This window comes from Alexandromys fortis, unplaced genomic scaffold (assembly GCF_014885135.2).
Source record: "Alexandromys fortis isolate MF-2015 unplaced genomic scaffold, M_Fortis_MF-2015_v1.1 scaffold_345, whole genome shotgun sequence".
NCBI lineage: Eukaryota > Metazoa > Chordata > Mammalia > Rodentia > Cricetidae > Alexandromys > Alexandromys fortis.
Genome location: NW_026068240.1, coordinates 287,493 through 305,563, shown reverse-complemented (window position 1 = coordinate 305,563; position 18,071 = coordinate 287,493). Strand labels below are relative to the sequence as shown.

The window sequence follows — 18,071 nt, the reverse complement described above, 5'->3', positions numbered from 1 at the left end:
ATGACATTGTTTACAGGTGAAGATCATTGTCTTCATATATTGCACAGTTGTTTATTCTCTTAGTCTTCAAGTTAGATAGGTATTGAGAATTATATGTTTGTCATGTTTATATTTAGGTTAATAAGGTATTCTAGATACATAGAGATTATATTTAGTATAGATAGTATAATCTTCAGCCTCTTTAAACAGCTGTAGAAAATGGCCTTTAATCTAACCTAGAATTTGTGCCGAGACACAATGACTCCTGGTGATGTCACTCTACTCCCGAGAGAATGTTGAGCACCAAAGACACTCCACTGGGAGCTTGTCTTCTTGGCAGAGCTGGCCTTTGGGTTAAGAAAAGCCCATACCTCATCTACTGACAAAGATATGAAACAGGATTGTCTTATCTTGCCAAGACAGGGCAGGATAGTTCTATGAAAATTCTTTGCATTTGATAATGGTATGTCAGTTATGTTAGGCCTTAGCCAAAGTTGGTTGACTCAACATTGCGAACGAGAATTTGGGTGATTGCCCAGGTAGTCAGTTCTCTCTGTCACTTGTTGCACATTTTGGATATCTCTCATTTGTTAAGTAATATTTATTCCCTTCTCAGATCTTTGATGGAGTTGAAGAGTATATAATTGTAGTACTTTCTACATTATTTAGACTCCTTGAGATAGGATATTTAGCAAAACTTTTGTTCTCTATAGTGTTTGTTATATATATTATTTGTTATTGTTTATAGTTGTAGTTGATTTAGTTCTGTCTTATTTAGACAAAAGGGGGAGATGTCGGGCGAATGTTTACTGATAAATTGGGCATCAGAAGCCGCGGGCCCCTTCCTGCTTCTTGTACTCCGTTGGAACCTTGGTTTCGTGAGTCTTGTTTTCATTAAAGTTGTGCAAATACCTACACAATTTGTCTACATTTATCTAAGCCACCACTTCAAGAAACTTTCTCCTGAGACCCTAACAGTTGGCTGTGTAAAAGACACTCACCTCTCAAGGAGCTAAAACACAGGCTTGAGTAGAAGATGACTGTATCTGTCTACTGTGCTGGGATATTGGCTACAGAGATTCTAGGCTACACAGTGAGCATTAGTACTTAATGGAAAGTGTTAGCAAATTTGTTACTATTGTCAACATAGGTTATTACAAGCACCCTATTTATTGCTCAACACTAACTTTAAGTAGTAGATGTTCCTAACACACTCTTGGGGATGAATTAGGCCAGAACTGGTGACTTGCGTTGCCATTTGAGTTGTCAGCTGTGATAATTGTTGATTTTAAGACACATTCCCCCTCTACCACCCAACCCCCACACCTTAGTATGCAAGGGAAATATTCTGGGTTGTGTTTTTCTGAAGGCGTACAGATCAACTCCTGACTGAAAAGGGCTGAACCCAAATTGGAATTTACAGCAATGATGAAGCTTCAGGCCCTCAAATTCCAAGGAACCAAACCTGCATCAGAGTTTCTTTTCTTATTTCTTATTTTTTCCAAAGTATCCTTGCCAGTAAAAAACAAGTACTTCCTGTTATCTCTGATGCATATTTTTGATGTTCTTTTCTTACAGAAATATCCATTTCAGCAAGGCACAAAGGCTTTGGAGTCAGAATTCTCTGGTTTTAGATCTTTACATATAAACTTGGGAAACTAAGTATTTCTAGGTTCTGTGTATTATCTGTAAAAAGTGAAATATTACTTTTATTAATTTTTAATAATTTTATAGTCATTGTCTTGCTACATCAAGGATTAAATGAATTGTTACACCCCCCCCAAAAAAAAAGGCCAGGCAAGGAGATCCTTCTTCTTGGCTTGTGCATCTTGGGATTATTCAGAGGGAAAATTTAGAAGTAGCTTGATCAAGTGTTTGGCTCTAGCTGTGTTTTCTGACATATGGGGCCTTGAGAATTAGGGCTCCCTCACTGCTGTCTCCCTCTCTCCTTCCCTAAGAACCAGAAATCCCTACCAACAGGGTGTATCTTCGAATCCTATACTATATTCTCTTTTATAAACTCACATATTGTAGTGATAAGGAGCAGTGGGCCACTTCCCGCCACCCAGCCTCTTGCCACCGGCTAGCTTTACCCAAAATAACAACACACGAATTGTATTCTTTTAAACACTGCCTGGCCCATTATTTCTAGCCTCTTGTCAGCTAATTCTCACATCTTGATTAACCCATTTCTAATAATGTGTGTAGCACCACGAGGTGGTGGCTTACTGGGAAAGATTCTAGCCTACAGCCGTCTCGGGTCAAAGAATCATGACGTCTGCCTCACTGCCTTCTTCTCAGCATTCTGTTCTTTCTACTCCACCCACCTATGTTCTGACCTATAAGGCCAAGCAGTTTCTTTATTAACCAATGAAAGTAACACATAGACAGATGACACTCCTACATCAACATATAACGTTACCATCTGTTTGCATTATTTCTGCCAAAGCAAAGACCTGGATTCATGATGACAAAGGTGTATACAGTGGGCTGCACTAGAAAGAAGGTTGTCATTGAAATTAAAGGCAAAATGTTGAATCAAAACCTAGAAATAAACACTAGTTTGAGCACCAATTTTCTCATCTACAAAGGAAAGATAAAATAATATTAATACTTTAAATTGCATCCTAAATTTTTAAAGTAAAAATTAAATATTATGAACTTTGAATAAAAATTGGGCACTGCTTAAGATGATTTTCTTAGCTGGGTTGCATTACTGCATGCCTTTAATTCCAGCACTCAAGAGGGAGAGGCAGGCAAATCTCTATGAGTTCGAGGCCAGTCGGGTCTACAAGAGCTAGTTCCAGGATAGGCCCCAAGGGTACAGGGAAACTCTATCTCAAAAAAGAAAGAAAGAAAGAAAGAAAGAAAGAAAGAAAGAAAGAAAGAAAGAAAGAAAGAAAGAAAGAGACAATTTTCTTTTTCTTTTTTAGCACATCTGTGCCAATTTTTATTGTATGTTTAGCTTCTTTATAGTCCAGGTTGACCTGGAATTCAACAAGTAGGAAAGATATTACATTTCATTTATTAAAGTTATAAATACTATTTTAGTTATATATTACATATTGTGTGATATATTTATATTTATTATATACACATATAAATAATCTCCCAATAAGTTCTGATACTCTGATACACAAACAATACTGAGGGGCACCAAACAATATGAAGTGGTAAGAATGTGGATGGTTTCATTTTGTTTTGTTTTATACAAGCACACTGCTGCATATATAAAGTAAATGACAGTTCAAAATGTACATTCTTTGGAGACAATAGTTTACTACCCATGATACTTAGAGGGAGAGTGTTCCAGTTATAGCCTTCTAATGATATAAAGGAAAATCTTGACTCTGAATAGCATGAGCATATTGGAAGATAATTGTTGCTTTAAACTTTAGAGATTATTACTTAATTCTAAGAATGGTGTTTGGGGGGTTGGAGAGATAGCCCAGAGGTTAAGAGCACAGGATGCTCTTCCAGAGTTCAATTCTCAGCAACCACGAGGTGGCTCACAACCATCTATTTGTTCAGTCTGTAATTTAGGCAAAATTATTTCTTGTGGTTCAGGTAGAATTTTCTATCCCAGCACCAAAGTAAATTGAGGGTGGAGACTGAAATCGGGCACCCACAAAAAATGTGTGTTTTCCCATTACTTGATGCAAAGTCCATGGCACACAGGCAATCTGATTCACCCAGCTACATGTCATCTTAGCCCATGTTGTCATTCCAGGCAATACCAGAGACCTTGCTATTAGTCTGTTTTAGGACTGACAAGGACAGTTGAGATTAGCACTGTTTGTTTTATTTAAAAAATTAGCTCTGGATGTGGGCTGAAAGAACTCTATTATATTTTAAAGAGTGATTGGGTCACACAAGCATGTGTAAAATTAATGATTACCTCCCTTTGAATCCATGAGTGCTCATGCAAATTTTAGGAACCTACAGACTCAAGGAAGTGGGTGAATAGACACATGGTCAGGTGAATGAAAGAGCACCACAGACTGAACACTGTAGTGTGACTTCCTGAAGAGCAGGGACTGCCTGAGTAACTTTATATCCCAGTACTTGCCAGGACTCATGACAGTAAGCACTTAGCAATATTGATGGAATGGTTCAAATTAAATAATACACACATGGAATGTATGTCAAATGACATAAGAAGATTAGACAGGACTTGCCAGAGAGCTAGATGGCTGCTCATCTGTAATTATCATGTGGAGAACTCACCTATCTAAAAAAGCACAAAGCTCTATGTATCTCAAGAAAGAAATGTAAGAAACATTGAGGTTAAAAGACAGTGAAACTGCCTGCTAGAACTCACTTGGGAGAAAGATAAATGGTTTGGAGAAATGTAAAGCACTTCCAGAGAACTTGAGTTCAATTTTCAGTACACACATCAGGAAGTTCACAATTACCTGTAACCTCAGCTCCAGAGGGACGCAACACCTCTGGCCTCTACTGGCACCTACATTCTTGTGTACATAGGTATGTACACACATGCATACATACACATAATTAAATATAATAAAATGAAATAAAAGCAATATATTATAATCTGATTGATGTCTTATATGTACACAAATACATTAAAGCTAGAATTTTAATATAAAACTGCAAAAATAAATAAAGTTCTCATCCCTCCAAAAATCACTTTTGACTTTTAATATACATCATTCCAAATAATTCTTTCTTATTTATTCATATAAAATATTTTTGTAAAAGAAAATTAATTTAAATCTTGTATTAAAAAATGTACATAGCCAGACACCCTGATGAATGCTTGTGATCTCAGCATAATTAAATGTTTTATCTCCAAATGTGAATTGCTATTCCCATTCCTCACATGAATCATCAATTATAACCTCTGTACTAGTGACATTTTTGTTGCTGTAATAAAATATCTTTGCCAAGACAATTTAAAGAAGAGTTTATTTGGACTTATTGTTTCAGAGCAGAATGCTAAGAGCTCAAACCTTGAACCATAAGCACAATGCAAAGAGAATAAATTGAACTTGTCTTTTAATTTCAAAGATAACTCTCAATGACATTCTTTCTCTAGCAAAGCTGCACCTCCTAAACTCCCTTCCTGCAAGTACCTTCTCTAACAGGTGATCAAGTGTTCTAATGTCCCAGGCTATCGTGAGTATCTCATTCAAACCACCACAGTACTAATAACCATCCATATAGACTTTTCATTTTGTGAATCAAGAACAACTTATTACCCCATTGATTAAAAATATTTCTTTCTTCCATTTATTCATTTATTTCCCAGAGTATGGTGAGTATCTCATTCAAACCACCACAGCACTAATATCCACCTATATAGACTTTTCATTTTGTATATCAAGAACAACTTAATTACCGCATTGATTAAAAATATTTCTTTTTTCCATTTATTCATTTAGGAAAGAGGGTCATGCATGTCATGGTCATAAGCACATATCTCACAAAGCAGGTTCAGAAATAAAATTAGATGTCAAATATGATAGTGATCATAAAGTATAAAGAAAATTATAAATGGCAAGTATTTTCTCTTTAAAAACGAGATTTAAGTTTATCATTGTATTTGTATGTAGAGTATTGTCCTACTGTATAAAAAATCATTATTTCATTTCATCATGCATTCATATATGAAAATAGATTGCACAGATTAAGGGTGGAGAATTTTTGCCAATTAAAACTTAATAGAACTAGGGAAATAGAAGTTAAACTTAAAAAAGAAGTGTTAGAGAAATCCATATGAAATAAAACAGCATAAAACTATAGTGATTTGCTAAATCATACAACTGAAAATGGTAGTGGCTTATTTAACACAATTTCCATTTATTTCCAAATCCCAGACTGTGACCACTGTAATTTTTATTGATTTTCAAATGAGGTAAAATTATTAATTTTATTTATAAATCCAAATATACACCTACTATGTAGCCCAATGTTGATATTCCTAGATATTTATCCCACACAAATGAAAACTTATCTTTATGCAAAAATTTCACACAATTGTTATGGCAAGTTTGTTTTCAATAACTACCTCAAATTTGGAAACAATGAAAAAACCCTTTGATGAGTAAATAATTGAACTATAATAAAATGTTACTTAGCAATAAAGTAATACTATTGATACATACACCAACTTGTATATATCTTGATAATTTTAAATCAAGCAAGCTGGTCACTCAAAGCCACATACTTTATGATTTATTTCACAGGACATACTCTAAATGACAAATTATTGATTACCAGGGAATAAGAAAGGTGCAGGGAAGAGAAGCACATGGAACTATAAAAAGGTAGTATCAAGAAGAGTTCTGCGATGACGGAATATCTTTGGTTCTTCATTGTTGTGGGATTTTGATCCATTTAGCCAATGATTTTGGGGGATTATGAACCTTAGGGTATGGTCTTTTGTGGTTAAAATCTGAGGGGGGGTCTCATTCATGCTTTCTTGGGTGATCAGAGTGGAGCAAGAAGGTTGATATTGGTACATGTTCAAGGTCACTAGATCAGTGGCAGTGTCTAATCTGTTCTGTGTCAGTGAGTGTTTACCCCTATTTTATACCGAAATAAATTCCTAAGAACCTTTTCCAGACTCTCGAGGATTTACACTATTCTTGGTACTTATATCAATCTGTGCATAGGTTACAATCACAGAGGCCACATGCTGTGGAATCCCCCTTTGTATGCTGTGAATGTATTTTACTACCATTGGCTAATAAAAAAGCTGTTTTGGCCTATGGCAGGGCAAAATATAGTCAGGTTATAAGAGATACAGGGAGAAAGAAGGTGGAGTCAGAGAGATGCCATGTAGCTGCTAAAGGAGACAAACACTGGAACCTTACTGGTACGCCACAGCCCCATGCAAGATACAGTTTAATAGTAATAGCTTAATTTAAAATTTAAGAGTTAGTTAATAAGAAGCCTGAAATAATAGGCCAAAAATGGCTGTAATTAATATAGTTTCTGTGTGATTATTCAGGCTTATGCAGCTGAGAAACAAATATGCAGTCTCTGACTACAAGAGGCCCACTGTATGGGGCATGGATCCACATAAGACTTAAAACGCTTTTTAACAAAGGGCTTCTGAACCTACAAAATTAGGAATCAATTGCAGCTTCTTGGTAGCCACGTGTTTTTTGTTTTGTTTGTTTTGTTTTTGTTTATTTGTTTTTTTTTTCTTGTTGTTTTCAGATAGGATTTGTTTGCTGATGGCCAGCAGAGGTGTGGTTCCTTTAAGAGAAGGGCTTTTTGATTCAGCATTAGAAGAAAAAACTGCAGGACTTCGTTGAAAGACAGCTTTCCTAGTTCATGCTGGTGTGGTACAGAACCCTTAAAAGGGGTCTGTGAGCAGCATGTTACAAATTGCTTAATGGCAACATAGACCCACTGCATCCCTTGGTCTGGGGCAGTGAATATGGCTTGAAGAGGCAGTGAACATGCCTCCACCATGTTGGACTTGGCTGAACAAAAAATAGGGCTGCAAAGTTGGTCTTATCAAGCCCATTTAGCATAAAAAAAGCACTCCTGGTCAGAAAATGATTACAGACACTCAATAAAGACAGATTCAGATGAAAATGACCTCTGAATAGGGCACAGTTGGGTAAATGTACATAGGCTTGGGAGAGAGAAGAAAAAGAGTATAAACATTTATAAAAAGAAATAGTTTTACAATAAAACAAAATGAGAAAGTAAAAGTAATATAACAGTCATAGATTAAAGAATTAAAGAATAATAAACAACATAAAAATGGAATATACGGGCAGATGGAGCCAGCGGCGATGCAGGCACCCACAGACGGAGCCAGCAGTGGCGCAGGCAGGCAAAGCAGTCCAGGCTGCAGGCTGCGGCCGGGACCGGAGGGGACTGGCATGGTGGCAGAGGACGCAGGCGGCAGGGACCAGCGCACAACACCGAGAGCAGATCGCCTCACTACAATTAAATCAAAGAGGTAGGCCTTTGGTTGGTGAGGGCCCTGGCAAACACAGAGCTGGGTCCTGTTCCCGAAAACCCTTCTGAGGGGTGAGAGGGTTCTTGGCCCCCGGCAGGAGCCAGGAAACAAAGCAAGGGCAATTAGTAAGAGAAGCCTGTGGCCAGGAGAGAAACTCGATCCGATTTTAAAAGACCAATTAGATAGCATTGAAAGGAGGAGATGGGCAGGCGCCAAGGCAGAACATCACCCAATAATCTGAAAAACAACATGAAAACACCAGATCCCAAAGATCTTACAACAGAAAGATTTGAACACCCTAACACAGAAGAAGTGGAAAAAATTGACTTTATGAAAGCAATAGAGTCCCTTAAAAAACATGTAAAAAACACCCTTATAGAAATGGATGAGAAGTATAACAAAAAGTTTGAAGAATTAAGTAAATATGTACATGAGACCCTGGGAAACCAAGAAAAAACGATCAAACAGGTAATGGAAACAGTTCAAGAATTGAAAACTGAAAGGGAAGCAAGGAAGAGAACACAAAGGGAAGAACAGCTGGATATGGAAAATCTAGGCCAACGAGCAGAGTCTACAGAAACAAGCATAATCAATAGACTACAAGAGATAGAAGAAAGAATCTCAGATTCTGAGGACACCATAGAGAAAATAAATGCACTGATCAAAGAAAACAGCAAAGCCAACAAATTCTCATCACAAAACATTCAAGAAATATGGGACACAATAAAAAGACCAAACCTAAGAATAATAGGAATAGAAGAAGGAGAAGAATCACAGCTCAAAGGCCCAGAAAATATTTTTAACAAAATTATGGAAGAAAACTTTCCCAACATAAAGAAAGATATCCCCTTGAATATTCAAGAAGCATACAGAACACCAAACAGACTGGATCAAAGAAAAACTTCCCCTCGCCATATAATAATCAAAACACAAAATAGACAGGTTAAAGAAAGAATATTAAGAGCTGCAAAGGAAAAAGGCCAAGTAACCTATAAAGGTAAACCGATCAGAATTACACCTGACTTCTCTATGGAAACCATGAAAGCCAGAAGGTCCTGGATAGAGGTACTTCAAAAGCTAAGAGACCATGGATGCAAACCCAAACTTCTATACCCTGCCAAGCTAGTGTTCACTATCAATGGAGAAAACAAGACATTCCAGGATAAGAACAAATTTAAACAATACGTAGCCACAAATCCAGCTCTACAGAAAGTAATAGAAGGAAAATCGCAACCCAAGGAATCCAACAATGCCAACACTGACTACAATAACTCAGGCATCTAGTGAACCTTCACCAGCACAACTCAAAGAAGGGACACACACACAAACTCTACTACCAAAAAAACAATAAGAATAACCGGAGTAAACAACAATTGGTCATTAATATCACTTAATATTAATGGTCTCAATTCACCTATAAAAAGGCACAGGCTAAGAGATTGGATACGAAAACAGGATCCAACATTCTGCTGTTTGCAAGAAACACATCTCAACCACAAAGACAGGCATCTACTCAGAGTAAAAGGTTGGGAAAAGGTCTTTCAAGCAAATGGTCCTAAGAAAAAAGCAGGTGTGGCCGTACTAATTTCCAACAAAACGGACTTCAAACTAAAATCAATCAGAAGAGATCGAGAAGGACACTTTATACTCATAACAGGAACAATTCATCAGGATGACATCTCAATTCTGAATATCTATGCCCCTAATATAAAAGCACCCACTTATATAAAAGAAATATTACTAGAACTCAAGGCAGACATCAAACCACACACACTAATAGTAGGAGACTTCAACACACCTCTCTCTCCAATGGACAGGTCAATCAGACAGAAACCTAATAGAGAATTAAGAGAATTACTGGAGGTAATGAAACAAATGGACTTAACAGACATCTATAGAACACTCCACCCAAATAGGAAAGAATATACCTTCTTCTCTGCAGCTCATGGAACCTTCTCAAAAATTGACCATATACTCGGAAACAAAGGAAGCCTCCACAGATACAAAAGAATATCAGTGTCCACCTGTGTCTTATCAGATCACCACGGATTAAAGTTAGAAGGCAACAACAATGCTGCCCCCAGAAAGCCGACAAACTCATGGAAACTGAACAATCAACTACTGAACCACACCTGGGTGAAGGAAGAAATTAAGAAGGAAATTAAAGTCTTCCTTGAATTTAATGAAAATAAAGAGACAACATACTCAAACCTATGGGACACGATGAAAGCAGTGCTAAGAGGAAAGTTCATAGCACTAAGTGCCCACTTAAAGAAAACGGAGAAAGCATACATTGGGGACTTAACAGCACACCTGAAAGCTTTAGAAAAAAAAGAAGCAGATGTGCCCAGAAGGAGTAGAAGACTGGAAATAATCAAACTGAGGGCAGAAATCAACAAAATAGAAACACAGAAAACAGTCCAAAGAATCAATGAAACAAAAAGTTGGTTCTTGGAGAAAATCAACAAGATAGACAAACCCCTATCCAAACTAATTAAACAACAGAGGGAGAACACGCAAATAAATAAGATCAGAAATGAAAAGGGGGACATAACCACAGACACAGAGGAAATTCAGAGAATCATTAGATCTTACTACAGGAGCCTGTATGCCACAAAACTGGAAAATACAAAAGAAATGGACATCTTTTTAGATAAGTACCATATACCAAAGCTAAACCAAGACCAGGTGAAAGATCTAAATAGACCTGTTAGTCGCGAAGAACTTGAAGCAGTTATCAAAAATCTGCCCTCTAAAAAAAGCCCAGGACCAGATGGTTTCAATGCAGAATTCTACCAGAACTTCCAAGAAGAGCTAATACCTATTCTCCTTAATGTATTTCACAGTATAGAAACAGAAAAGTCATTGCCAAATTCCTTTTATGAAGCTACAGTTACCCTGATACCAAAACCACACAAAGACCCAACCAAGAAAGAGAACTACAGGCCTATCTCACTCATGAATATCGACGCAAAAATTCTTAATAAAATACTGGCAAACCGAATTCAAGAACACATTAGAAAAATTATCCATTATGATCAAGTAGGCTTCATCCCAGAGATGCAGGGCTGGTTCAACATACGCAAATCTATCAATGTAATCCACCATATAAATAAAATGAAAGAAAAAAACCATATGATCATTTCATTAGATGCTGAAAAAGCATTCGACAAAATCCAACACCCCTTTATGATAAAGGTATTGGAGAGACTAGGGATACAAGGGTCATACCTAAATATAATAAAAGCTATTTACAGCAAACCGACAGCTAACATTAAATTAAACGGAGAAAAACTCAAAGCCATCCCACTAAAATCAGGAACAAGACAAGGATGTCCACTCTCTCCATACCTCTTCAATATAGTGCTTGAAGTTCTAGCAATAGCAATAAGACAACATAAGGGGATCAAAGGGATTCGTATTGGAAAGGAAGAAGTTAAGCTTTCGTTATTTGCAGATGATATGATAGTATACATAAGCGACCCCAAAAACTCTACCAAAGAACTCCTACAGCTGATAAACACCTTCAGTAATGTGGCAGGATACAAGATCAACTCGAAAAAATCAGTTGCCTTCCTATACAGTAAGGATAAGGAAACAGAGAGGGAAATCAGAGAAGCATCACCTTTCATGATAGCCACAAAGAGCATAAAATATCTTGGGGTAACCCTGACCAAGGAAGTGAAAGATCTATATGACAAGAACTTTAAGACTTTGAAGAACGAAATAGAAGAAGACACCAGAAAATGGAAGGATCTCCCTTGCTCTTGGATTGGGAGGATCAACATAGTAAAAATGGCAATTCTTCCAAAAGCAATATATAGATTCAATGCAATCCCCATCAAAATCCCATCAAAATTCTTCACAGATCTGGAGAAGACAATAATCAACTTTATATGGAAAAATAAAAAACCCAGGATAGCCAAAACAATCTTATACAATAAAGGAACGTCTGGAGGCATTACCATCCCTGACTTCAAACTCTATTACAGAGCTACAGTATTAAAAACAGCTTGGTATTGGCATAAAAACAGAGAAGTCGACCAATGGAACCGTATAGAAGACCCTGACTTTAATCCACAAACCTATGAGCACCTGATTTTCGATAAAGGAGCTAAAACTATACAATGGAAAAAAGAGAGCATCTTCAACAAATTGTGCTGGCAAAACTGGATTTCAATCTGTACAAAAATGAAAATAGATCCATGTCTGTCACCATGCACAAAACTCAAGTCCAAGTGGATTAAAGACCTCAATATCAGTCTGAACACACTGAACCTGATAGGAGAGAAAGTGGGAACTACACTACAACAAGTGGGCACAGGAGACCGCTTCCTACGTATAACATCAGCAGCACAGACAGTAAGGGCCTCATTGAATAAATGGGACCTCATGAGACTGAGAAGCTTCTGTAAAGCAAAGGACACTGTCGCTAAGACAGAAAGGCAACCCACTGACTGGGAGAAGATCTTCACCAACCCCGCAACTGACAAAGGTCTGATCTCCAAAATATATAAAGAACTTAAGAAACTAGACTGTAAAAGGCTAATCAACCCAATTATAAAATGGGGCACTGAGCTGAACAGAGATCTCTCAACAGAAGAAGTTCAAATGGCCAAAAGACACCTAAGGTCATGCTCAACTTCCTTAGCGATCAGGGAAATGCAAATCAAGACAACTTTAAGATACCATCTTACACCTGTCAGAATGGCTAAAATCAAAAACACCAATGATAGCCTATGCTGGAGAGGTTGTGGAGAAAGGGGTACACTTATCCATTGCTGGTGGGAATGCAAACTTGTACAACCACTCTGGAAAGCAGTGTGGCGGTTTCTCAGAAAATTTGGGATCAACCTACCCATGGACCCAGCAATACCACTCTTGGGAATATACCCAAGAGAGGCCTTATCATGCAACAAAAATATATGCTCTACTATGTTCATAGCAGCATTGTTTGTAATAGCCAGAACCTGGAAACAACCTAGATGCCCCTCAATTGAAGAATGGATGAAGAAAGTATGGAATATATACATATTAGAGTACTACTCAGCAGTAAAAAACAAGGACTTCTTGAAGTTTGCAGGCAAATGGATGGAAATAGAAAACACTATCCTGAGTGAGGTAAGCCAGACCCAAAAAGAGGAACATGGGATGTACTCACTCATATTTGGTTTCTAGCCATAAATAAAGGACATTGAGCCTATAATTCGGGTTCTTAGAGAAGCTAAATAAGAAGGAGAACCCAAAGAAAAACATATAGGCATCCTCCTGAATATTAACCTTCATCAGGCGATGAAAGGAGACAGAGACAGAGACCCACATTGGAGCACCGGACTGAAATCTCAAGGTCCAAATCAGGAGCAGAAGGAGAGCGAACACGAGCAAGGAACTCAGGACCGCGAGGGGTGCACCCACACACTGAGACAATGGGGATGTTCTATCGGGAACTCACCAAGGCCAGCTGGCCTGGGTCTGAAAAAGCCTGGGTTAAAACAGGTCTCACTGAACATAGCGGACAATGAGGGCTACTGAGACCTCAAGAACAATGGCATTGGGTTTTTGAGCCTACTCACGTATTGGCTTTGTGGGAGCCTAGGCAGTTTGGATGCTCACCTTACGAGACCTGGATGGAGGAGGGTGGTCCTTGGACTTCCCACAGGGCAGAGAACCCTGATTGCTCTTTGGGCTGATAAGTGAGGGGGACTTGATTGGGGGAGGGGGAGAGAAAGGGGAGGCGGCGGTGGGGAAGAGACAGAAATCTTTAATAAATTAAAAAAAATGGAATATATGCAGCGAGTCTGCATTGTGTATTCTTTGAATTTTTTGAGTTCGGAGAGACATTTGATTCTGGGACTGCTGAGCTAAACCAACATACATATTTCAAAGTGATCTTGACTTCAAAATTTGGGCCAAAGGATAGGTTACTTTGAAAAAGAGGTTCTGCTTTTGTTTTCACAGAAGATAAGAACCTATAGGTTCTTTCTAGACTAATGTGGCTTGAGGGAACAAGACCCATGGAAAGTCTCTATGAACCTTAAAAATACTTTGCCCAATAAAAAACAGGAAGCAGTTTGGAGAAAACTACACCCAAATTCCCAAAATGATTGTTTATAAATATTTGTTTTCATTTGAAGGAGGTTGATTCTAAATTGTTAGTGGTCACAATCAAGGTCTTTCTTAAGAAGAAAAGAAGGGATATGATATAGAAATGATTACTTTACATTGTATGGATCTTGATCTATTGATATAAATATGAGGTCTATTTTGTTAAACAGTAGGTATATTTATTTCTACTCTTGTTTAAGATATAATGCTTATACATCTTATTTAAAAATATAATGTATAACTCAGAATTATAGATTCATAGATATTCACTTATAATAGTCCTACTTGTAGTCATATAAGTTAGGTTTTGTAGATGTGTACAGAGATATATTTCAGATGGATAGGTATCCTTCAAACCTTTCAAAGACCTACACAATATGGCATTTAAAATGTTTTAAGAAAATAGACTTTTCTCAACAGTGAGACATGTCTGCTTCTGGCAGCACTAAATACTTCAGGGAGGTTGAAGGGCATTTGAACAACATCATTATGAAATTTGCCTTCAATGTGACAAGGCTAGCCATTTGGGCAAAAAACTGTTCCTCCCTGTACTGCTTGATGGTATGCTGTATGAACTGGACATGCAGGACCCACTGAAAAATGACTGTTGAGCTTGCCTAAAGATGGGACTGTCCTTCAAGGGTTCCTGCCTCATATTAGAATCTGCCAGACATTCTGCAGGACACAAAAGAAAGTGACTTACAAACCACCAATAAAGTCAAAACAGCTTTTCAAAGTTCCTGATTCATGAAAAAGTCTGCCAGATACTATGGGCCTGTAAGCTGAAGATAGATTCCCCAAAGTTACAAGAGAACTTTGGGTGACTGTCCAGGCAGCAAGATGTCTCTGTCAATTCTAGAGTTCTGGAAGTTGTTTACAATTCACTTCCTGTTTACTTTGGTAATAATATATCCTTCTGGGGTCTTTGATGGAGTTGAAGACAGATAAGTATATTTATAGTTTTCCTCAGTTGTGATAAAAGATAAAAAAGGAGCAAAACTTTAGACTCAGAAAAATAAGATAGATGATAGAGTACTTTCCTTAATTTGTCAAATAGTAAATGGACTAAATATTGTAACTAAAATTCATTTGATAATTGTTATATTTACTATGTTAAAGTTAAAATCTTCCTTTTTATTTAGACAGGAAAGGGGAGATGATGTGGGATTATCCTCTGTATGCTATGAATATGCCTACTGCCATTACCTAATAAAGAAACTGCCTTGACCTATGGCATGGTAGAATATAGCCAGGCTGGAAGGAATTTGTGGAGAAAGAAGGCAAAGTCAGGAAGATGCCATGTAGATGCCTAAGGTGACAGACACTGGAACCTTACTGGTAGGCCACAGTCTCATGGCACTACATAGATTAACAGCAATGGGCTAATTTAAAATGTAATAATTAGTTAATAAAAAGCCTGAGCTAATAGGCCAAACAGTGTTGTAATTAATATAGTTTCTGGGTGGCCAGGTAACAAATATTCGGTCTCTAACTACAGCCACACGTCTGCATTGTACCAAAATCTGCATCCTGAATCAGATATTATATAGTCATTCTAACTTTCTCCCATAAAGACTGAAAAAGACCTTTACTATCTTTGCAACTCTCTGTGACTATCTCATTATTTTTATATAAAATGCTTTAAATATTATAAAATGCAAACAGAGAATATCCAGAACTAAGCAACAAGTTATTAACATACAACAGGACTTTTTTGTCCATTTGTGGGTCTACTGTCAGGTTTGTAAACTATGCTTTTCAGAAGCACTTGTAAGTTATGTTATACCTGTGTAATTTATGTTTGTTGGAGGTAGAATGAATTTTTAACATAATTTTGAAGTGTCAAGCTGTTTTACTTTTGACAGTACAATGTACTGCAATCATATCTACTCACTGCCCTCTATCCTCCCTCCCATTTTCATGTTCCTCACTTTTGTTTTCCAGGCACTAGTCAGCAGAGAGTCAATGTGATCATGGCTTCAACACACTTTAGGGAAAAAAAAGCCATCATCAATGATCATATCCAACTGTAAACCCTGCATGCTCCAACTCAAAACTGATTAGAAACAAGTGCCCTTTGTGCACATGTACTTTTCTCTCTAGTACTATTTTCTTCTGACATAAATCTAAAGCAAGTTATATTTTATGTGACAGTGACACTAACCTGCCAATGTTGCTTGAGTTTTACAGCTCATAATTCTATGACACTTTCCTTCTCATGGCTCAAGTACTCTGAAAAAGAAATTATAAAATTAAAAAAACAATTGATATCAGGGTTTGGTGTTTGTCAGTGTAGTGCTTCCTCTTCCTCCCTCTCCTCTTCTTGCTGTTATCTGAAAGAATAGTATCTTAAAATGAATTACATCTTAAAATAAGAAAGATATTTATCAACTATTATCTTAGTCTATGTCTTTATTTTAAACATATGATGGGCTTTTACTTATACTACAATTAGCAGAAATGTGTGTGTATGTTTATATCATATATCATATTCCCGAGGAATTAACAGCTGAAGCTGAGAAATAATTTGATTGAAGAGAAATTATAGAAGACACATTTGGATCTCGTAGATCCAAGTCTTTTGTTTGTTTTTGTTTTGTTTTTCGAGAGGGTTTCTCTGTAGCTTTGAAGACTGTCCTGTTCCTAGCTTTTGTAGACGAGGCTGGCCTCGAACTCAGAGATCAGCCTTCCTCTGCCTCCTGAATTCTGGGATTAAAGGTTTGAGACACCACTGCCCAGCTCAGTAGAAACAAATCCTAATTGCATTCTAGTCATAGTGCCTTCCAGAATTTCCCCTATAGGAATTTTAATGCAAAGGGAAGATATTATCTTAGAATGAATCATTTGCCATATAAACTGAGTAAAAAACTAAAAACTTATGTCGAAAAGGTCTCTGAAATAATAATAAAAGGAAAATTGAGACTTTGTCAACTAGCAGCAATAGACCCAGCAAAGTACCTTTTACTACTGATGACATTAAAAAATTATGGAAAAACAATGAATCCTAGCAAAGAGCTTGTGCTAATTTTTAGGGGAGATTAATAGCAATTATCCCAAAAGTGATAGAATTAACCTTAAATAGAGAACTACTTGGATTCTTCCCCACATAATATGTGATACACCAATAACTATAGCCCATACTTTCTATACTGATGCAAATAAATCAGAAGATTTAAGTAAGTTGTAACAAAGCCCTAATAATTCTGTCCAAAAAGCAGAATTACATGCTATTCTCATGGTACTAAGGAATTTTAAAGAACCTCTCAATATAGTTATTGATTCACAATATGCGGAGTTGTTTTGCATATTGAAACTGCTAAATTTATACTAGATGACACAGAATTGACTTCATTATTCATTCAGGTTCACGATATAATCAGGAATAGGCTTTGACCCATGTGCATACCACATATCTGATCCCATACAGGACTTCTAGGTGCTCTAGAACAAAGTGATGCTGAAATTTATCAATTATTGATTGGAAATGTGCTGAAGGCCCCAGAATTTCATTAAAAAATCATGTCAATATCAAAGGTTTAAAAGATTCTTCTATTACATGGCAACAAGCTAAGGAGATAATAAAGAAATATCCAACTTGTTCTTTCTATAACTAGACACCACTATCTGCAGGGAGTAACTCAAAGGGTACTCAAAGAGTGAAATCTGTCATATGGATGTGTTCCACTTTACAGATTTTTAAAAATTAAAATATGTACACCACACCATTGACACTTATTCAGGTTTTTAATGGTCAACAGCTTTGAGCTCAGAAAAGGCTGATTCAGTAATCATGCATTTATTAGAAGTTATGGCCATCATGGGTATGCATGCACAAATAAAGACAGTTAATGGTCTAGTAAATGTATCTAAAAAACATTTTATTGTTTATTATAATATAAAACATATTATAGGCATACCAAACAATCCTATAGGTCAGGCAGTTATAAAAAGATCAAATTGAACTATAAAGGCTATGTTGAACAAACAGAAAGGTATGGAAAATACCCCAGAAATAGATTACACAGTGCTTTATTAATCTTGA

At 36.9% G+C, this 18,071-nt stretch overlaps 1 protein-coding gene across 1 annotated transcript in view; it reads right to left on the bottom strand.

The window, feature by feature from the left end:
• Macc1 (MET transcriptional regulator MACC1) overlaps positions 1 to 18,071 on the bottom strand; it is a 119,005-nt gene that overhangs the window by 45,770 nt on the left and 55,164 nt on the right. Inside the window, 1 exon segment of the mRNA XM_050131104.1 lies at positions 16,194 to 16,261. The gene's annotated coding sequence lies outside the window, so the exon portion shown is untranslated.